The sequence below is a fragment of the Lathyrus oleraceus genome, chromosome 1, assembly GCF_024323335.1.
Source record: "Lathyrus oleraceus cultivar Zhongwan6 chromosome 1, CAAS_Psat_ZW6_1.0, whole genome shotgun sequence".
Lineage (NCBI taxonomy): Eukaryota > Viridiplantae > Streptophyta > Magnoliopsida > Fabales > Fabaceae > Lathyrus > Lathyrus oleraceus.
The window spans coordinates 119,392,101-119,412,983 of record NC_066579.1 but is presented as its reverse complement, the minus strand read 5'-3'; the positions used below and the strand labels follow the sequence as shown (position 1 = coordinate 119,412,983).

At 35.5% G+C, this 20,883-nt stretch overlaps 1 pseudogene; it reads right to left on the bottom strand.

Moving 5' to 3' along the window:
- Positions 1-252: 252 nt before the first annotated feature.
- On the bottom strand, positions 253-352 carry LOC127116188 (uncharacterized; annotated as a pseudogene).
- Positions 353-20,883: the final 20,531 nt, after the last annotated feature.

Genomic DNA, 20,883 nt, shown 5'->3' with positions numbered 1-20,883 from the left:
TCATATATATCAGAAGCTCCCTTACCGAAGATCCAAACCTTCATTTATCCGTATTTGTTCAATATGCTGATACTGTTAAAGCTAATGGTGTCACTTCAGAGGCAATTCGACTTCGTCTTTTTCCTTTCTCATTAAGAGATAGCGCTAGAAGATGGCTTCAATCTCTCCCTTCCAACTCAGTCACCACATGGAACGAGTTGAAGAAAGTTTTTCTTGCCCGATATTTTCCGCCAAGCAAAACAGCTATGTTAAGAGCCCAGATAAACGGATTTAAACAGAAAGACAATGAGTCTCTTTTCGAAGCATGGGAAAGATACAAAGACATGATGAGACTTTGCCCACACCATGGTTTGGAAGACTGGTTAGTAATTCACACATTTTATAATGGTCTCTTATACAATACAAGGTTAACAATAGACGCCGCTGCAGGTGGTGCACTAATGAACAAACCTTATGCTGATGCTTACCAGCTTATCGAGAGCATGGCCCAAAACCACTATCAGTGGGGAACCGAACGAACAACAGTGGAAAAACCTCAACCGAAAACTGGCATGTACGAGATAAGTAACCTTGATCACGTTAATGCAAAAGTGGATGCTTTGGTCCAGAAAATTGAAAGTTTAAACGTATCACCACCAACCGCCGTGGTTGCTATAACTCAGAATTGCGAGGTCTGTGGAATCCAAGGCCACACTCCTGCGGAATGTCAACTCTTGACTGGAATCCAAACAGAGCAAGTAAACTATGCTCAAGGAAGCCCCTATTCGAATACCTATAACCCAAATTGGAAGAACCATCCAAACTTTTCATATAAGAGTAATAATGCTTTATACGCACCTGGACAGTCTCCGAATCAAACCCCATCTATACCTCCAGGATATCAGAAACCAAATCCTAACAATAATACCCCTAGAAAATCCAACTTGGAAATCATGATGGAAAACTTTATAGCTTCCCAACAACAAACCAATAAAGATTTCTTAAACCAGAACATACACACTGGCGAGCAACTTAAACAACTCGCAAGCAAAGTAGATGCCTTGGCTACCCATAACAAAATGCTGGAAACACAAATATCTCAAGTAGCTCAACAACAAGCACCTACTGCTGCACCAACTGGTACATTCCCTGGACAGCCCCAACCTAATCCGAGAAGCCAAGCTCATGCAATTATATTAAGAAGTGGAACGGAAGTGGAAGGACCGTCTGATCCAAGGATAGAAAACCAAAACCCTAAGAAATCTAATGAGGAAAGTGAACCTAAGGAAAAGGAAGAGAGTAATAAGGATACCCTAGAAAAGAAGGAACCTTATGTACCTCCACCACCTTACAAACCACCTATACCTTACCCTCAAAGGCTTGTTAAAACCAAAGATGTAGGCCAATTTAGAAAATTTGTCGATCTCCTTAAGCAATTAAACGTTACAATTCCATTTACCGAAGCTATTACGCAGATGCCCTCATATGCTAAATTCTTAAAAGAAATTCTTTCTAATAAAAGGAAACTTGAGGATAGCGAAACTGTTACACTCCCTGCCGAATGTAGCGCTATAATCCAAAACATGCCTCCTAAACTCAAGGATCCAGGTAGCTTCTCTATACCCTGTCACATAGGAAAATTTGTCATCGACAAAGCCTTATGCGATTTAGGAGCCGGAATTAGCGTTATGCCTTTATCCATATGTAAGAGACTGGAAATGGGAGAATTAAGACCGACCAAGATGTCTGTACAACTAGCGGATCGTTCCATCAAATATCCTGTAGGAATCCTTGAAAACGTTCCCGTACGCATAGGTCAGTTTTACATTCCTACTGACTTCACAATTATGGACATTAGAGAAGATGATACTACACCTATTATACTAGGAAGACCATTCTTAGCAACTGCCGGTGCAATCATAGACGTAAAACGAGGAAGACTCACCTTCGAAGTAGGTGAAGAGAAAATTGAATTCATTCTTTCCCAATTCTTGAAAGCACCTGCAATAGAAGATACATGTTACTTCATGGATATCATCAATGAATGCATAAAAGAAGCAGAGTCAGGAGAAGACAAATCATCAGACTATCTTTTAGAAGACAAATCTAAACAATGCTTAGCAATAACACCAGATCCTACGCAGTGTCTTAACAAACCAACCCCTGATTTGAAAACACTTCCCAAAAATCTGAGATATGAATTCCTAGACTTAGAACTTGAACGACCTGTGATAGTCAATGCAGATCTAGGAAGACTCGAAACAGAAAAACTCCTACATATCTTAAGAAAATATCCAACCGCACTAGGATACCACATAACCGATCTTAAAGGAATAAGCCCTTCTATTTGTATGCACCGCATCATGTTAGAAGAAGACGGTAAAACCTCTAGGGAACACCAGAGAAGACTAAATCCGATCCTAAGTGAGGTAGTAAAGAAAGAAATAACCAAGTTATTAGAAGCAGGTATTATATATCCTATATCTGATAGCAAATGGGTTAGTCCTGTACACGTTGTACCAAAGAAAGGAGGCATAACCGTTATTGAAAACGAAAAAGGAGAAACTATAACTAAACGAATCGAATCGGGATGGAGAATGTGCATTGATTATAGGAAACTAAACAAAGCAACCCGAAAAGATCATTTCCCTTTACCATTCATTGACCGAATGTTAGAACGATTAGCTAAACATTCACATTTCTGTTATTTAGACGGTTATTCAGGCTTCTTTCAAATACCAATTCACCCTGATGACCAAGAAAAGACAACATTCACATGCCCTCTTGGTACCTTCGCGTATAGACGAATGCCGTTTGGTCTGTGCAATGCCCCTGCAACTTTTCAAAGATGCATGATGGCGATTTTCGCCGACTTTCTCGAAAACATCATGGAAGTATTCATGGATGACTTTTCTGTATACGGACAAAGTTTCGAAGAATGCCTTGAAAACCTGGAAAGAGTTCTTGAACGATGTGTAAAAGTAAACTTAGTACTTAATTGGGAAAAGTGCCATTTTATGGTACAAGAAGGCATTGTTTTAGGACATATCATCTCGAACAGAGGAATTGAAGTAGACAAAGCCAAAATAGAGGTAATCGAAAATCTTCAACCCCCAAGAACCGTGAGAGAAGTACGAAGCTTTTTAGGACACGCCGGTTTCTACCGACGATTCATCAAAGACTTCTCTAAGATAACTAAACCCTTAACCGGACTATTAATGAAAGATGCTGAATTCATATTCGACGATAACTGTTTAAAAGCATTTCAAACTCTTAAACAAGCATTGATCTCCGCACCCATTATGCAGACACCAGACTGGAATGAACCATTCGAAATAATGTGCGATGCCAGCGATTATGCTGTAGGTGCTGTTTTAGGACAAAGAAAGGATAAAAAGCTTCATGTTATATATTACGCAAGCAGAACCCTGGATGAAGCACAGATGAATTATGCCACAACCGAGAAAGAACTCCTAGCAGTGGTATTTGCGCTAGATAAATTTCGTTCTTACTTGGTAGGAGCCAAAATAATAGTTTACACTGATCACGCTGCTATCAGGTACCTTCTAACAAAAAAGGATGCTAAACCTAGACTCCTAAGATGGATCTTGTTACTACAAGAATTCGACTTAGAAATCAAGGACAAGAAAGGAACTGAGAACGTAGTAGCAGACCACCTCTCTAGACTTGAGAACCTTGAACCAGAAAGAACATCCATTAATGATGATTTCTCGTATGACAAACTCATAGCTACTTTGGAAGAGAACAACCCCGACATGCAAGTAGAAACCACCTTAGCTATATCTGTCATACCATGGTACGCTGATCTAGTCAATTATTTAGCTGCCGGAATAGTTCCACCTACTTTATCTTACCAGCAGAAGAAAAGATTCTTCCACGACATAAAACACTATTACTGGGATGATCCCTTACTTTTCAAAAGAGGTCCCGATGGTATTTTCCGTCGATGTGTACCTGAAGAAGAGGTAGAAAATATAATCCAACACTGTCACTCTGCGCCTTATGGTGGACACACAAGTACATCCAAGACCTGCTCTAAAATCCTACAAGCTGGCTTTTATTGGCCAACTATATGGAAGGACGTACATGCGGCTATTAAGGAGTGTGACAGATGTCAACGCACGGGAAACATATCTAGACGTGACGAGATGCCACAAAAAGGTATTTTGGAAGTAGAGATTTCTGACGTGTGGGGAATAGACTTCATGGGACCATTTCCATCCTCCTTCGGTAACAAATACATACTCGTGGCGGTTGACTACGTATCAAAGTGGATCGAAGCTATAGCTTCCCCAACTAATGACACCCGAGTAGTAACTAGACTCTTTAAAAATATAATATTTCCGAGATTTGGCATCCCAAGGATAGTAGTCAGTGATGGTGGATCGCACTTTATATCCAAGGTACTCGAAAAACTACTACTTAAATATGGAGTGAGACATAGGATAGCAACACCTTACCACCCTCAAACCAGTGGACAAGTGGAAGTATCTAACAGAGAAATCAAGCAAATACTAGAAAAAACGGTCGCCACTTCAAGGAAAGATTGGTCATTGAAATTACCAGAAGCTTTATGGGCATACCGAACTGCTTATAAAACTCCCATAGGGACGACCCCATTTAAGCTCATTTATGGAAAATCCTGTCACCTCCCGGTAGAATTAGAACACAAAGCCTATTGGGCTATTAGAAATTTAAATTTGAATTATAAAACCGCCGGTGAAAAGAGAATCCTTGACATAAACGAATTAGAGGAACTCAGAAGAGACGCCTATGAAAATGCCAAAATCTATAAAGAAAGAACGAAACAATGGCATGATAAGCGTATATCAAGGAAAATCTTCAAGCAAGGCGACGCAGTACTCTTATTTAACTCCAGACTAAAATTATTCCCGGGTAAACTACGATCCAGATGGTCAGGACCTTTCCATATCACTAAAATCTTTCCCAGTGGAGCGGTAGAAATAAAAGGACAATCTACAGAACCGTTCACCGTAAACGGGCAACGTCTGAAACATTATCACTATGCGGAAACCAACGAGGATTCGCAAATTCTACACTTAGACGAAACGCCCCCAGGACTCATAGACAATATTTAACAATTTCTTTGTCGAGCTTGCGACATTTAAACAAAGCGCTTAGTGGGAGACAACCCACAAATTAATCTGTTATTTTATTATTCTATTATTATTATCATTTCTCTATTTTTCTCTTAATTATTCTTTTAATTTCTATTTAGTATTCATTATTGATTTATTCAAAAAAAAAAAAAAATATATATATATATCTATATATAATAATAATAATTCTTTTCTTCTTTCGGCATTTGGCCAAATCCTGACTTAAACTCATGTTTTCTTTTCTCTAGTTAACACTAACCAGATGGGACATTTTGACCGTATGGGTATCAAGTTCAGAGGAATGGCTCAGAAACGAAGGTTTGAAGAACTAGCCACTAGAGAGATGCTACCTAGTTTATATGCTGATGATTGGGCTATGACTGCCCTTGGACTGAGACAGAGTGTCCTGTTTTTGCTGAATCAGATAGGATGGGAGACCTCCCCTATCCTGAGACCTTTCACCACCTACCGGAGGCTCACACTAGAATTCCTTAGTTCATTAATCTATCTACCTAGCCATGGAAAAGGAATTACCAGAGGTTTTATCCAGTTCAGAATGTTCAATATGGAGTACCAATTTAATATTAGAGACTTCACCAACCTTTTGGGTTTTCCTACCTCCTTTGATACATTCACTATAAGCCAGGAAGAACTTTTTGAATATAGAGAGCTTGAACACTTTTGGGGTAAGCTGACTGGAAATGATGAGCCCGAAGAACATGAGTTTCTCTCTGGAAACATACATAACCCGGCTTTTCGCTATTTCCATAAGATCCTGACCCACACTTTATTTGGGAAGAAGCCAAATAGTACTTCAGTTTCACGTGATGAACTCTTCATCATATTTTGTGCTTCCCAGAACCGTCCAGTAAACGGTGCTACTTTTATGCTAGCTAATTTGGACCACCTTATCCAGGATGAGAGAGCACCCATTAGAATAGGCGGCCTGATAACTATGATAGGTAATGCTATTGGATTACGTCAGCCTATGCTTGACCTGAACCCTTTTTGTGGCATTACCACTATGAGTATACCTTTCCTCTTCAACACTATGTTTATAGCAAACATAGGGTCTGATGAGTTTGAGCTTGTTATTGATAACCAGGTTCTCTGCCTATTCACCCTGCCCGATCCTAGGACTAGTGTTCATAACCAAAGGAACTGGCTCTATAACCTGAACGAAACCCCAACTCCTGATGGATCCACTGAATCCATCCAGGAATATGAGATTTGTGATGACTATGAGCACTATGTTGACCATATCTCTCTTGCTGAATCTGACCCTCAGACTCCATCCGGCTACCATGATATTGATCCTCCTCCTCAGCCTGTCCTGACCGAAGAATCAGCCATGCCTGATCTCCGACATCATATGCCAGGAACAGATATTAAAACCGTCATTGAAGCTCTGATGTCAGAACAAAACGCCCTCAGGGAAGATTTCCACAGCCTGAGACTTGCAGTCCTAGAACACATGAGCAGTACGGCAAGTCAGTTACGTATGTTACGGCATCATGTTAACTCTTTTACTCCTCCGGCCAGAGATCCGAAGATAGATGGAATTTAGTTATTTTTTTTCTTTCTAAGTTATTTAGTTTTAGGCTAGATTTTTTTCATTAATGTTATTTGAATTCATGTCTATTTCTATTTCATTTCATTATTTCCCCTTCCTGTAATACATTATGATCTCCTTTTTATTGAAGCTGTTTAGTTAATTTTATTATGCAAATGCCTGTTACGTTCTACTGTTGTTACTTATTATTATTATACAAAGCAAGTAACATGCCCAGTGCATTAAAATTGCAGACTAAATATAACCATAAGCTAAATAAAACATTAAAATACGCTACCAAAGTGATTCTGTGAAGCGCTACTAAGCCTTTCCAAAAAGGAAGTGTGACGAGCGTCACACCACCCATAACGGACGGCACACTTAGTGCCTGTTACGAGCGTCACAGCCTTGTGACGAGCGTAACGCCCCTCAGACATGTGAACGTTGGGGAGCCGTTGGAGACGAACGTTACACCCCTACCTTTTTACATTCCCCATTCATTTTTCATTTACCACACTTAATTACTTTTCAACCACTTTTTCTTTCTACCTTCCAATCCTTCTCCTATAAATACCCTCCAAAACTTCCTTCATTCACCACAAATCAATTCTCTCATATCAAATATACAATTCTTTTCCTTTTCCAAATCACTCATTCAAAAATTCATCACAATGGCGGGAAATCAAAATTTCGGAAATGTCATTTTCCGATCCGGAGATGACAACTATCAGCAGGAGCAATTCGAGCGCTTCCAACAGCGAGGCGTCGCTTCCACCAGGTACCCCGATTTAACTTGTTTACAACAATTGGGCTTACTCCAAGGTATCGAGTGGATGCTCCGTAGAGCCGATTTAACCTTCCTTTGCACCCATAACCAACCCACCTATCCTTCCCTAACCTTAGAATTCCTAAGTTCTTACGACTACACCACTCCCGCCGGTGAAGGTGAATTTCTAACCGGTACGGCTACCTTCCGTATGTTTAACACCGAGTACTCTCTAACCCAACGCCAACTGAGTGCCATGCTACAATTTCCCACAGAAGGTCTGCTGCATGCCAGAATCCCTCCAACCTCAAACTGGAACACAGTTCTAGTTTTCGACCTTTTTAAGAAAATTTCCGGTATAAATACCTACAACTGGGAAGAACTCCTTCTCTCCCACATCCATAACCCCACCATCCGTTATTTTCTCCGTATCCTGCAAAACACACTCTTTGGAAGACCAAACAACAGTAAGGTCAACTCAAAAGAACTCTTTTTCCTCCAGTGCGTTTTCGAATCGGATACTAAGGTAAACGCCGCCTCTTTTCTCTTTCATCATATCCGCACCTTATGTGCTAGAGGCCGGCAACCATTCATAATTGGTGGATTAATAACCTCCATAGCACTTGGCCTGAACCTAGGGGATAAACTCCAAACTTTAGAATCCCTACCACCCCTGTCTATGGATATCAGCTATTGTCGCTCCAGCCGCCTGATTAAAAACAGAGTAGGCGGAGGATACTATCTTATGGTGAACAACCAAGCTGTCCCAAGTGTTGTGCTACCCAATACCACCCTAACCGATGTCACAAACCCGAACCGCCACCTCTACGATCTTAGCGCTCCTGAAACCACCGAGCCTTCACAAACAAACCAGCAAACAGATGAGTTTGCATAAATGGAACAAGGTGATCATCCGCCAACACAACAATCAGTCCCGCTAAACCCTTCCAGTAATGCAGCCGGCCCATCCTCCCAACGTCGTCGACGACGAAGGCCTGCGACCAACGATGACATTATGGATGCTATCGATGGAATGCAGGCACAGAACACAGAGATGATGCAGATGATGCGTCAAATGCAACAGCAACAGGATGCTCGGAATGCCATAACCGACCAGCGGTTTACTGAGTTGTTTAGCAGATTCGACAGCTTAGACATACGTCAAAGATCACCAGGACCAAGAACCAGAGGTGGAAGGCAGCCTTAGTTGTTATTTTCTTTTTCCTTTCCATCTTGTTTTTCTTTCCTTTAAAACATTGAGGACAATGTTTAGTTTAAGTATGGGGGGGAAACATTATTCTTTCCATTCTCATCTTTGTTTCAAGTATGTACTCTCCCTTTTCATTGTTATTTCCCTATAAAAAAAAAAAAATATATATATATATATATATATATATTTTTTTAAGTTAAGTCCTGAATGTGAAAAATTTTCTATTATCTATTTCCCTCAATTTTCTTGAGCCATAACAAAAAATTTTTAACACACACCCAATAAGTATAAAGGTTGCTTACTTTATAAAATTTGAGTGAAATCAAAACAAAATCATTACCATAACAACGCTCTGAGAACCTCAATATGTTAGATCAGGATAAGTACCTAGCATACCGAACTCCTTGAACTTTTAGTTCTATGGTAACCCCAAGTAGTTTATACAGAAGTCAGCACCATCTTAATAGCAAACTACGTGGAGAGCCGATGAATATAAGTGAATGATCCCCAAAGTAACCTGAGATACATAAATATATCAAGAAATGCACTAATCAAATTAGGTGATCCTTACCGGATCATTTAATCTAAAGGTTGCAGATCATGTAAAAGCACAATACGAAAGATCCATTATGAATTGGTTCAGTAGGAATCTGGTACTGAACTTGGTAGGGCGGACTACGGTTCGATCCCCCGCAATTTGCAATGGACTGAATAATGAAGTTATCCGACTTATGTACCAGAACTTCTAGCTAAATGCGGATCATAATCACTAACCGGTTACTCCACTATGTGCGCGAAAAGATAAAGGGCTTAATGTGATTTCGCTAGAATGAAAACGGGTAAAATAAGACTAGAGGAACCAGGGTAGCTATCATAGGGCACTTGAACTGATTGGCATAAGGTAGGGTTATCTAAGTTGTAAAGGTAGTTGTTGATGTCAAGATTAAACTCAAGTCCTCCTAAACAAAAATCCATTGGCAACCTAGTACGAATTGATGTGCGCTTTAAAATTCCATCAGGCTAAAACTTTTAACAAAGTTCTATACTGAATTTTGCTTGAGGACAAGCAAAGATTTAAGTATGGGGGAGTTTGATAACACGAAATTATATCACATTTTAAGACTTAATTTAATTAGATTATATTATCATTTACTTTAATTTATCCCATTTTATCAGATATTATGCAGTATTTCTTTTCTATTTTACATCAGGTACCCATTTTGAAGCAAAAGTGAAAAAAGGGGAGAAAAGAGGTGTAAAAAGCAATAAAAAGGAAACAAATGACCAAATGCCAAAGCCCAGCCCAAAGCGCACAAGTCATCAACGCTGTGCCTGTGACGGACGTCACAGGGTGCGTGACGAGCGTCACGCAAAACAGACTTGTGACGGACGTCACACATAGCGTGACGAGCGTCACACAACTCCACTACCTTTTTGGCGCAAGTATCGCCCTCAGAAAGACTTGAAGAATAACGTTAAGGAGTTGGTCTCCTATATGCACGCCGTGGATATAGCCACGCTGAAGAATGGGAGAAACGGAATCAGTGACCAAGGCTATTATAAATAGCCATCTCACAAACCAAAAGAACACACAGTTTTTGCACGCTCAGTTTTGCGGAAGCTCTGCCAAATTTACTTTTCACGCCTTTGCCTATTTTTCTTCCTTTCCAGCATCGTTCACTTTATTTATTTTATTTTGCAAGCTTTATTTTCTTTTTCCCTTGCAATTTATTTTCCCCCGTTCTTAGCTTTTAGATATTTTTCGCGTAGTAGTTTCTACACCGGAAACTACTGTGCAACTTTATACCGGATTTAACCTTACGTTATATTCGAGTTTTTATTTCCTTGATTTAATTTACTGTTTAATTGAAGAATCGAAGAACAAATCCTACCGGCTTGTGGTGGAGTGTTCAAGACCATTGTATTACGCATTCAGGTTCTTTAGCTGTTATTTAAATTTTTATGTTTTATCCTATTGTTTATTCACATTGCATGCCTGGAATGAGTCTGTTTATGCATGATATAGATTCTTATTTATTTAGCATGTCTGGCTAATTTGCCTAGGTATCGGTATGTAAAGTAAGCAGAATAAGGGGTCAAGACTAAGTCGGTCTATTCAAACTTAAAATTAGAATCAATCTTTTTATGGTCTTAACTTACAGGTTTAATAACAAGATTTTTTACAAAAGTAAAAGACATAAAGAAGTTGAAACCAACAGAGCGAGAGTTTGAGGTTTTAACTGGACAGTGTAAGTTAGTCATTAAGTCTATCTCAGGGCGAGAGCAAGTTTTAGAATTAATTAAGTTCTGACCTTTTTCCAAAAAGTATTTTTAAAGATTGAATGTGAGGACGAGAGTTAAGCATTTAGATTTAATTGTATAACCTAAGTCAACAGAGCGAGAGTTTGAGATAAGGGTGTTTAAAGCGGTCAGTATTTTCTTAAAAGGAGTTTCTGCAACTTTATTGTTTTCAAAATATGATTTTTGACTTAATTATAAGTGACAGCTACATTAATATAAGATCATGGTTTCTTCAACAGAGCGAGAGTTTGAGATAAAACCTTTAACCAATAAAGTTAATCGAAACGATTTATTTTAAAACCGAGTGACCGACAAGGAATTGATTCCCTAGTTTTGACGAACTACATACCGATATCCGTTTTATTGATATTTAATCTAGATATTAGTTTAGCTCTTAGTTTTCCCCCAAACAATCAAACATTTTCACCTTAGATTTACGAAGTAACTTTAGATAACGGTACATCGATTCATAAGTCCCTGTGGGATCGATATCTTTTAAAACTACGCGATAGAACTGTGCACTTGCAGTTTGTATCCCATTCTCGACTCACACAGTCGAGCGATCAATTATTGACCCATCCTTATAATGGACAATGTGATGTCCGTAAGGAAGTGTGACAAATTTCAGAGGCACGGTAACCCGCATCATGCACTAGTCAAACTTCTTCATTTCGTCATGATTCCCTGGCCATTATACCAATGTGGAATATACATTTTAGTCCATTTCCCTTGGCACCTGACCAACTAAAGTTTATAATTATTGAAGTGGACTATTTCATAAAGTGGATAAAAGCTTAAGCTGTCTCCAAGATCACAATAGAAGTGGTCCTCCGTTTTTACTGGAAGAGACTCATATGTAGGTCCGGTTTTCCATACATTATCATTTTAGACAATGGAACTCAGTTCGACCAAGGAGTGCAAACAAAATTTATTTTCATTGTCCACCCACAAGAAATGGGTAAGTTGAATCAACAAACAAGGTGATAGTGAAGGGGATAAAAAAGAATCTAGATGATGCCAAAGAACTCTCGGCTGAACAACTTCACGAAGTGTTATGGTCATCCCACACTGCTCCTCATTTGATCACCTAGGAGACTCCCTTCACCATGGTATATGGAGTAGACATCATGCTAACTGTCGAATCAACACATTCTCTTGGAGATGATTTCAACTTAATGCGGAAGAAAACGAGGTGGGGCTAAGATGCGCCACTGACCTAAATGACAAAACAAGAAATGATGCCCACATCCTAGAATTTTCCGCCAAGAAAAGGGAAACCAGAAGGTACAACTCAAAAGTGGTTTGAAGGTAAATGCAAGAAAGAGACCTTGTGTTAATATAAATTAATGTGCCCGCCTAGTAGGGGAAACTACAACCCAATAGAGAAGGATCATATCATATATATCAGAAGCTCCCTTGTGAAGCCTACAAACTCGAGGAGCTACATGGAGAACTCATTCCCAAAACTTGGAACTTAATTTATTTGGTTATACATATGAATTAAATATTTAAAATTTAAATGTTGGACTTTCGCATGAAGATCCTTTAAGCCCTAAAAAGGCAATGTAAGGGGCAATAAGAATTTTGGATTATACTAAAAAAAAGATCCACTAGAAGATCATTTTCGCCCTTAAGGGGCAATAAGAATTTTGGATTATACTAAAAAAAGATCATTGCCACCCTTAAGGGAAATACAAATGTTATCTCCATGAGACATCTCCTGCATAGACCATCAATTTAAGTCTTGCTTGAGGGACTCAATTTAAGTCTTGGCTGGGAGACTTAACTTAAGTATTGCCTGAGGAACTCAACTTAAATCTCTCTCGAGGGACTCAACTTAAATCTCGCGTGAGGGACTTAACGGAAGTATCGTCTAAGGGACTCAACTAAAAAATCTATTGAGGGACTCAACTTAAGTCTCGTCTAAGGGACTAAACTTAAGTTCCGCCTGAGGCATTAAGTCTCTCTTGAGGGACTCAAATTAAGTATCTCTTTAGTTGCTCCACTTAGAGCCTCGTCTCAATGATTTTAAATGGGGAAAACCAACTAACAACTTCTTCTTTTCCAATCCTTTGTGCTTGAGGAACTGTGTATTGGTATATATGTGAAAGGCCCCAAAAGGGGGATGTGGGAAAGGAAATAATGTATCACCCAAACTGTGTCTTGATTACCCATTTACTAAATCGATTACTTATTTACTGGGTGAAACACATATTCCTTAAATACGTCTCCAATTTCCAGGATAACTCTCCTGAAGCGTGGGAACATGGAAAGTGACGTGTCTTAAGTCTACAATGGTGCGAAGAAGGAGTAAAAGGTTAGTTAACTATGCTCTCCTGAAAAATAGGGGATTAACTACCCCATCCTCCCACTCCTAGAAGCAATTATTACTTCCAGTGGATATGCAATCCAGACCCATGAACTCCTATAAATACCTCAACCCTAAGGGTGAGAGGGATCTAATCTCATTTATACAAATACCACATATACAAAGCTTCTCATCTTCCTACGTGAGCTAACTCTAAATCCTACAACAAACTCAAAAAGTCTCTGACAACCCTTAATCACTAAGGTTTGTCATGTATTATACTTTAATCAAGTACATAAGATTAGGGGTGTCAATTTGCATATGTTAACGGGGATTCCTAAAAAAATGCATCCATTACATTCAATGTACACACAGTCTCCTCTTCTTCTTTTCTTAATTCTCTTTGTCTCCTCCATTCCTCGTCTTATATGTTCTCATCATCATCACAACAACCACCCTCCTTTGTCCATTTTACTCATGGTAATTACTTTTCAACTTCACTATATTTTAATTAATAATCTATTTTTCATTTAATTAGTGAATTAGGGGTTATGTTTTCATAACTCCAAGTATTTTTGTATTTTTTTTTTGTTATTGATGCAAAATGTATTTTTATTTTTAAAAAAAATATATGAAAAATATAAAAAAATTTAAAAGAAAAAATAACGAAATACTAGTATCATAGTTTTGATCGAAAAATATATTTTTTTTATTAAGATTCGATCTTCGTGGATCTCCGATTCTTCGTGAGAATATATGGAGATGAGGATGGAGGAGAGAATATTCCCCCGTAATGAGAATCGGGGATGGGAATGAGGAAAATATTGGGAGGTGGGGCGGGGATTTGAGAAGCATTCTCCGTATATTCTCTGTCCCGTTGACATCCCTACAAAAGATCTTCCATTTTGTTTAATTGTTTAATGATTGTTTTCTTGAACATTTAATGTGATACAATATGTGTATGTAACATGAAACTTAAATCTATCCCTAAATTTTAACTAGTTTAACATATTATTATTAAATAGCAATATTTAAAAAGTTTTTCCTAATGTCAATTTAAATCTTGAAATTATGTTATGAATGGCCAATTCACAAATGCATTAAGAGCATTATTAAACACCGATATCAATATATATAATTGCAGATTAAAATAAATACATCATAGTATATATAAATACATCTAATCCCAATAAATGAAATATTTAACTAGATAAAAAACTATACTAACATATAATGTTAACATTTAACACGGTTAAGTTAAATATAATGAAAATAAAAAGTAAAAGGATAGCTTACAAGACGAGAAAAATAGTTTTAACAAAGAGTAAGAGAAAGGCATGATCATCTTTCACTCTACTTAGATTTAAATTGAGCTCAGACAAAGGGATGGGGAAGATAGATACTGTCATATTCATAGTAAGTTTACAAAATGATCAATATTGGTTAAGATAATTCTAATACCTTAATGAATTAATGTTTCTTCCTCATAAACTAAATTAATTTATTTTTCTTAAAATCACTTAACCGTTATAATTTTCTAAGTTAGTATATATCTTTGTTAAACGAATTTTATGTGTGTTACTTTTTATTTGCATTACTTTCGAGTATTATGTTCTCTATTTACCAAGTTATTTTCATTGTATTTAGTGAATTTTTCACGATTCTCAATATTCAATTTTTGACTCAATATAAACATATATATTCTCGTATTAAAAACATGATTCCAAATTGGAGAAATCTAATGCTTTCTATCATTATAAATTAATGTGTCATTAAAGATACATTATCATTTTTAGAAATCTAATGATATAAAATCTTTAACTGATTGGGTTTATATGTGGTGATTTCTAGAGAGCTTATCAATTCTGTTGAGTTTTTGTTATATCTTTAGAATTTAAGGTTAACTATATGGGAAATTTTGTTATGATATGATATGTAATGGCGTGGACCATTTTGTTGGTGCATAATAATAAACTATTTTCTGATTCATTAATAAATATGAAAAAAATCGAAGAGAAGAACATTTTTTTATTAGGAATTGGTTTTTAAGAAGATCTACATTAAGATATATTATTTTTTATCCTAGAAAATAATAATTTGTTGTTTATCAACTATTTTTCCAGACTTAAAATTTTATTTTTCTTTAAGTAAATGTCCTATAAAAATAATTCAAATGGCTGCATTAATGCATAATGGACATTTAAGGTTTACAAACATTCAAACACTAAATTTTCAATCTCCTTCCAAACTTGCACGATTCATGAATAAAATACAATTTCAAACAACTAATACCACACATCAATGAATCAAAGCATTCTTATGAAACACTTCTTTAATAAAAGAATGTTAGATTAATTAATCTAATAAATTATAGATCGAAACCATGAATATTTAAAATTTAATTATTAAAATAAAATATGACAAATTATTTTTAAGAATAGGCACATGCAAAGCACCCCATTGGACCTAAAAGAAAAGGGGTGGTCCTTCACATGTTTGTGAATAAGATCTCTGGCCATGGAATTGCATATATATAATCTCACTACATGACAATATTTCTTAGGTTACCATGTGAGTATTGCAGAGAGAAGGGAAAAAAGAATTTGTTTCTCTTTTCTAAGTTACAAATATACTAAACTGCAAATTTTGAAATTTTAGACTGAACCTTGTGCCAGTTTCAAACTGTTGGAATAATATTGTATATTTCCTAGAAATCCATTCAACTGTACTCTTGCCTTTTTCTACTGTTCAGTCTTACATCATGGGTGAGTTATTAAAAAAATATAGTTAAATATCAATGTTGTCCATGCAACAATTTATTTATAAACATATAGTATTAGATGCATATGCATATGAAACAAAAATAAGCCTTTATTTTTAATATATATATATATATATATATATATATATATACACTTTTTGAGAACCATTTTGAATATGTATAATATGCTTCAAAACTTGAGGAGGCATATTAAAAAACAAGAGATATATTAAAAAATAAGAGATAAAAATAAAGATACTATTAAGACTTAATTTAAGAAGATGAATTCTTCCTTGTGATTTTACTATTATAAATAATATATTTTATTATAAATTTTTTATCTAATACAATAAATAATTGAAGTATAATTTTTAGTGTGACACATTTTAATTTTTTTTTAAATGCTATCCCATTCAATGGATTATTTAAAAAAAAATTAATTCAGAGATTTACTCGAATCATAATAATTACAATTATGTATTTATTTCATTTTAATCATTTGTTTTATTTTACAATGGCGATTTCCTTCTTATTTTATTTTTAAATTAAAAATAAATCACTATTCATCACATGAAATATTAGACTTTCCTCCTCGATTGTGAACCGAAGTATATATATATATATATATATATATATATATATATATATATATATATATATATATATATATATATATATATATATATATATATATATATATATATATATATATATATATATATATATATATATATATATATATATATATATAAAACTTAATTTGTAGTTCTCTTCGGTTTCACTTGCCGAAAATAACATATCCAGAACCCTAACGAAGTTTATCATCTCTATTAACAATGAGAGTCCTAAACACATATCATCCTCAATCTGTTCGCCATCATGTCATAACTCTGTATTCTTTTCTTCTCCAACTCGTAAAAAACAAGCACTACTAGAAAATATACCTTTGATGACACAATATTACAACGACCATTTTCCACCATAGTCATATCACATTTTTTACACGCATATTTTTATTTTATTTTATTAATAAATCTTTCAACACAGTTCCTAAAAATAACTGTGGTCATAGAAGTTTGATGACAATCTTCGAATCCTATCAACAACATTTTTTCAATAAAAGTAAGCGTGTATCCCTTCACATTTACTTTTATTTAAAAATAAAAGTATAACAACTACACTTGTTTCATTCAATCGTGATTATATGTTCCATATTTCACTACGGTTGAAGCTTGCAACTGTTGTGAAATTATTTCCCACAAAATTAAAACATAGCAGGTACTTCATTTTGTTCATAACACACAAGGGTGCCCTACCTAACGAGACGACATCAATAGGGAAATCTTCACCATATTCATTCATTTCTGGAAACGAATATCATTTCTGGAAATGAAATCGTCATCCTCCTTGAATTACGATACATTACCAGTTTCTCTCTCTCTCTCTCTCTCTCTCTCTCTCTCTCTCTCTCTCTCTCTCTCTCTGTCGCTTTTAAATATTTATGTTCTTCGCTAGGGTTACTAGTTTCTTTTTTTAACAGATAAATGATGCTGGCTTTTATTGTATTTCATGTGTATTGTTCATGTTGTCATGTTCATGTTTTATTCAAATTTTGTGAATATGCTTTAGTTGTTGCCATGTTGCCATGTTCGTGTTACAATTTTGTGAATATGCTTTAAGTGTTCCCATTTTGTTCATGTTGTCATGTTCATACATTATTCAGATCATATGCATATAATCATATTAGGATGTTGTGTGTGTATCATTAGTGTGTCATTCACATTAGTCTTTTGATATAAATTTCAGAATTTGTTATGGATCGTAGTTGGATGAAAGTTGAAAGATTATGTCTGGTGTATGAGAATAAAGTTCTTGAATTCGCCGAAAAAAATATTCCTGACAGTAATGGTATCTTTTATTGTCCTTGTGTTGTTTGCGGGAATATCAAAAACCGGTCAAAGAAAGAAATATTACATCACCTATGTTGTGATGAAATATATCAAAATTGTACAACATGGATGTGGCATGGAGAAGTGGATAATAAGCGAAATGTGACATCACAAATGGATGAAGACGATGAAGATATGGATGATCGACTAGAAGATATGATTTGTGATATTAGTGAATCGTCTTATATGAAAGCCCATATTTATGATACTTTATGTAGAGACAAAGATTCGCCTTTATATGAGGGGTGAACCAGTTTTACACAACTGTTTGCGTTGTTAAAATTGTTTAATTTGAAGGACAAAGATGGGTGGTCGGATAAAAGTTTCACAAAATTACTTGATTTGTTGAAACAAATGCTATCAAAAGATAACAATTTGTCGAATCTTTGTTATGAGACCAATAAGATATTGTATCCAATGAGTTTGTACTATGTCAAAATACATGCATGCTCTAATGATTGCATATTATACAGAAAAGAGTACGAAAATTTGGATCAATGTCCAGAATGTGGTGAGTCGCGCTATAAGTTGAAGAACAACAGTGGTGATGACAATGATAGTGTTAGTAAGAAGCGTACAAGCCAAAATTTACTGTGAGAACTTGGACGACATATGACATTTATAATTATTCCTTTTATACAAAAGCAAAAGATGATTTAAGTACAATACAAAATAATGGGGTTATGGTTGAGGCCGAATCCATGTATTTCTTTAGTTCGAAAGATAAGAATCCTATTTTGGCAACCACCACGTTCTATGGTGTCATTGAGGAGATTTTGGAGATTTATTATGTTATTTCCAAAGTGTCTTTATTAAAATACAATTTTGTTCCTAATAATAATGGTGTACAAATTGATGAGTTAGGATTCACACGGGTTGACCTTGGCAAGACAATTTATAACACTGAACTATTCATCATGGTTACTCAAGCAAAACAAGTTTTTTATGTGACAGACCCTACAGACTTATCGAAGAGACAGTCAATTATTCTCAAAGGAAAACACATTCCTCATAATGATGATGAAAATTTTGATTTTTTCCACTCCTTCTTATGCAACAAAAGTGTCTACTTCATATGAAGAAGTTGATAGAGATGATGTACATGTTATTCGTAACGATCATCAAGAAGGTATATGGGAAAATTAACAAGTAAGTATTTTATGTTCTTCATTCATAATTTATTATATGTTATAATTTCTAATGATGTTATTTTCTAAAAACTATTATTATTTAAAATTATAGGTGTTTAAAGTCAAGACACCAAGACAACGAGATAGTATTATTTGATGTAATGATGTGTACATTATAAGTTGTTTTGTGCCATTTTAGTTTTGATGTAACATACAATTTTTGGTTTCTAATAAAATTGTGTCATTCATGTAATACAATTTTTGGTTCCTAATAGAATTGTGCCATTGATGTAACACAATTTTTGGTCTAATTCAATTCACAAATGTGTGTATTGTTATTTCTGTTCTGATACGATTCAGAAATATCCAAGTTAAGAATTTGGGAATACTTTAAAATTGAAAAATATATTAAAAAAATAAATAATATCACAACAGTTTTAGTTCAACTGTTGTTATAAGTAGAGCACTATCTAGGGATGTCAATTTGCATATGTTAATGGGGATCCCCGTGGGGATTATCTGTTCATAGCTCCGAAATCGGGGAAGTACACTCAGCTCCATGGATTCCCCGACCCTGGCCATATTATTTAACTTTTATATATAATATATTATATAATATATAATTATATAATTTTGCATGTTTTTTTAACAAAAATAATAATTAATATATTAGGGAATGAATAGTTATTATTGGATCACTTTATTTTATTTTTTCATTGTATAATGTATTATTTCACTATGCAAGTACCCAACCCTAAAAAAATGTACCCATTACATGCAGTGTACACACCGTCTCCTCTTCTTCTTTTCTCAATCATCTTTATCTCCACCATTCCTCATTTCCTCTATTCTCATCATCATCACAACAATCACTCTCCTTTGTTCATATTGCTTATGGTAATTACTCTTCAACTTCACTATACTTCAATTAGTAAATTAGTGGTTATATTTTTGTAAGTGAAAGTGCTTTTGCATTTTTTTTTTGTTATTGATGCAAGATGTGCTTTTATTGATCAAAGATTATAGAAATTTTTATCATATTCGATCTCCGTGGATCTCAGATTCTCCGTGCAGATATGTGGGGATGGGGATTGAGAAAAATATTCCCATGTGGCGGGGATCAGGGACGTGGATAGGGAAAACATGGGAAGGGAGTGAAAAAAGTATCCTCCGCACATTCCCTGCCCCATTGACATCCCTAGCGCTATCCAGAATAATAAAATGCAAGAATGGCGTTGCTGAGATTCGAACCCAGGACCTATAAATTATTTCACAACGACTGTTTCCTTTACCTGTTGTTATAAGTAGCGCGATACCTAAATTATAATCACATTCACTCTCCCGGGAAACCAACATACATATAATCACACGCTATCTAACAACGAACGTGAAATCATCAGTATATGTGTTTCACAACTGTCATTATATGTGTTTTCCATAGTAGTGAAGGAAATATGAAGATGATATATGTTTAGGGCTCTCATTTGATACTTGCAACAATAATAACAACAACAACATTAATCTAACATGACTAGTGATGTTTCAAGTACCAAATATGTGAAGAAGAAGTCAAAGAAATAATTCTGGATATGTGTTTCACAACTGTCATTATATGTGTTTTCCATAATAGTGAAGGAAATATGAAGATGATATATGTTTAGGGCTCTCATTTGATACTTGCAACAAGTAAAGACCGGAATTATTTCTTTGACTTCTTCTTCACATATTTGGTACTTGAAACATCACTAGTCATGTTATATTAATGTTGTTGTTGTTATTATTGTTG